This window comes from Octopus bimaculoides, chromosome 8 (assembly GCF_001194135.2).
Source record: "Octopus bimaculoides isolate UCB-OBI-ISO-001 chromosome 8, ASM119413v2, whole genome shotgun sequence".
Taxonomy (NCBI): domain Eukaryota; kingdom Metazoa; phylum Mollusca; class Cephalopoda; order Octopoda; family Octopodidae; genus Octopus; species Octopus bimaculoides.
In genome coordinates this window covers 86,717,738-86,721,177 of record NC_068988.1, presented here as the reverse complement: position 1 = coordinate 86,721,177, position 3,440 = coordinate 86,717,738, and the positions used below count along the sequence as shown (strand labels likewise).

Sequence of the window (3,440 nt, the reverse complement as noted above, 5' to 3'; positions counted from 1 at the left end):
GGTAGAAATTCCAGGTTTAGGTAAAATGTTTTGTATAATATAGATAGATACATAAATAAATGGAGTTAAACGCAGGTGTTATTCAAATTCTTTTACTTCCGACATATGTTTCGAAGACAACATTGGTATTATTCCAGAAGGAATAAAATGGTGTAAAACAATGCAATCTTCTCATCAGGGAAAGAAAGAAACCAAACACATCGATAAGACATTTTAAGAGAATGTGATAACTGCGTATATCATGAAGGGAACGCTATCAAGTAAGGCAGAGTTACTTAAAGCAAGCTATAAAGAAAAAATTACCTATATTAACCCTATTGACATTAATTCTACTTCTATTAATCAGGACATGAAATCAAGTTGTAACAATATTAACAATTTTAATTTTATTTCGAATAACAACACCAAATCGAGTAATGTATTTCTGCATCGTAAGGGAGACAACTTTTATTCAAGACCCTTTTTTTTTTCATTATAAAGGTACATCGAAGACCTTTAAGGATAATTACCCTAATAACAAGGTATGTCCTAGCAAAACTGTTTGGTTAATAATTCCATATGGTAAGCAGAACAAATCAAACCTCCCTTACCAGTTTCGTGAAGCTATAGAAAAGAATTTCCCAAGAAATTCAAGATACTATTCGATTATTAACTCACACCGAATTAGAATAGATTTTTCTGACACAAAAAATCTTTCACAAATCATCACTTCGTATAATAATAAGTTGTTAAATGCAAATCCACTTAATGAAAATACTAACATTAATTTTGTTAATACTAACCATTCTTTAAATAATATTAATAGCGGGGTTATTTTTTCTGAAGTTAACTCCAATCGCATTCTTTTTCTTAACAGTAATTCTAAGACTAGAAACTCTATTTATCAATGTAAAATTACTTCCGGTTCTGACGTATTTTTTTATATAGGTAGTTCTTCATCTCAGTTGTCCAAAAGAATATCTAATCATTGCTCTACATTTAGGCATATCAGTAAACGTAACAATACTAGGCTTAGTAAATTTATCTGGTATCTAAAAGATCATAATAAACAATTTAATTTGGAATGAAATATTCTCTCTATTTCTTTACTTATGACAAAGTTTTGCTCCCTTTGTAATAGTGAAAAGTTTTTTATCCTATTCTCAAAGAATCCCCTTGTAAACACGTTTATAGAACGCGTTTATCGTTGCAAACATTGGCAGAAACATACCTTTAGTTCTTATAGGTGATTTCTACCAATCTATAAAATTCGACCTTTAACCGTCTTCTTACATTGCACTTCCACTAAACATATCTACTTCCTTTCCTTTAAGCTTTATTCTAATTCACCTATCGCTCTATATCTCCCCACTATTAGTTTTCTGCTAATTTCTTTCCCTCTTATCCTTCTCTTTCTATAAACTACCTTTGACGTTATATCTATTAACGGTTTTTTTTATTAAAAAAAAAAAACTTGATAGCGTTCCCTTCATGATATACGCCGTTATCACATTCTCTTAAAATGTTTTATCGATGTGTTTGGTTTCTTTCTTTCCATGATGAGAAGATTGCATTGCTTTACACCATTTTATTCCTTCTGGAATAATACCAATGTTGTCTTCGAAACATATGTCGGAAGTAAAAAGAATTTGAATAACACCTGCGCTTAATTCCATTTATATATATATTAAATGATACACAGAAGGAAATCACAGACTTCAATGCGATGCACAAAATACCTTTTATTTGGCAAAAATTTACAAAAGAGACGAATGCACAACACACAACTTAAATAAAGATATAGTTTCTCAGGTCGTTCTTTATCAGTATTACGTATACGTGTTTATACATGCATGCAGTTTCTTAGAACTGTTTAGTATATATTAAGAGAGGATATTACTTAACAGATAAAAAAATATGCATATCTTATAAATAACATTATCTTTTGCAAGGTCGCGCTGTGTGCCTGTGAATGTGTGTATGTGTGTGTGTGTAAACTGCATGTTGCACTACATAACACGTTGATATATTGTAAACAATTCAGTTATCTAATCAAAACACTTGAATATCTTAAAATAATAATGGTTTCAAATTTCGGTACAAGGACAGCAATTTCGGGTGAGTAGTTTAGTCGATTACTCTACTGGAGCTATTTTGGGGTCTTTTTTTTTTCTTTTCTTTTCCTATTGACTGCGACAGAATGAAACACAAAGTCGACCTCGGCGTAATTTGAACTCACAACATACAGACGGATGGACGGACGGACGGACGATATTCCATAAAGCATTTTACACAGCGAGCAAACGATTCTGCCAGCTCGCTACCTCATATCTTAAACTAATAATATCTGCTTACACGCTCAAACCATACCAGTGTGTATATGCGTGTGTAAACTATATGCAGTTACTCAGAGTAATTAGATATGTGTCAGCACAAACACACACACACACACACACACACACACACACACACACACACACACACACACACACACACACACACACACACACACACATACATACACATACACACACGCACATTATGACTTTATAGTTATATCCATGTATTGTTTCCTTTTGTTTAACTTTTTTTCCATTTGTTTCAGCTATTAGACTGCGTCCATGTGTGTTTGTGTGTGTGTGTGTGTTTTTTGTAGGTAAAATAGAGTATGTAAATAGAATTAGAGTAACAAAGAATGATTAAATAGAGATTATAAAGTAAATTACAATGTAAATAAAGTACATTATGAATAAGGTGAGGAAGTAAATTACATTGTAAGTTGTATATAAAGTTGAGAAAGTTTATATATAATTATACGTTTTCCTTGCGTCTTGCAACTTTTTCAATAGCCGTTGACTCTTGAAAAGGTTGCAAGACGCAGCGAAAATTTACCGAAACAAAACAGCAAATGAGTGGAAATTAAACCGGTGAGTGTGTTAAATAATAAAGGACTAAAAGAGAATGACTCTCCCCAGATACAATAAAATATGCTTCAACACACGAATTCATATACAGAATCTTGCAAACGAAATACAAAAACGAAATACATACATACATACATACATACATACATACATACATGGACTCCTCAAGCTCGCACGTACTTCTTTGCTCCTCCAGTTCGTGCCTCACAGCGTTCAATGCATACACACTTCACGTCTGGCTGTACAGCCTTTTTGTTTGTTTATTTCACCGTTTCGTTTTCCTGTCTTGTTTTCCGTCCGCCACTACCCTCCACGGAAACAATTTAAATTGTGTTCGTGGGAAGAACCATTTTAACGATGCGTACTGCCATAATTCTTCGAAACGCCGGGGTTTTAATGGTGGCAGCTGATGAAGGGGATGTTTCTATGCGGCCTGCTTGTTTGTTGCACCTTGTTTACCATTTTGTCCATGTTCTTTTGCCACGTCATGTACCCAGTTATGTATCTATATGTACATGTGGATGAAGGTATATACAT

General features: G+C 33.2%; 1 long non-coding RNA gene across 1 annotated transcript in view; it reads left to right on the top strand.

Annotated features, from left to right (window-relative positions):
• The first annotated feature begins 2,032 nt into the window (after window positions 1–2,032).
• LOC128248525 (uncharacterized) overlaps window positions 2,033–3,440 on the top strand; it is a 15,255-nt gene continuing 13,847 nt past the window's right edge. The window contains exon 1 of the long non-coding RNA XR_008264697.1: window positions 2,033–2,097. This is a non-coding gene — a long non-coding RNA (uncharacterized LOC128248525). The remainder of the gene's footprint in view (window positions 2,098–3,440) is intronic.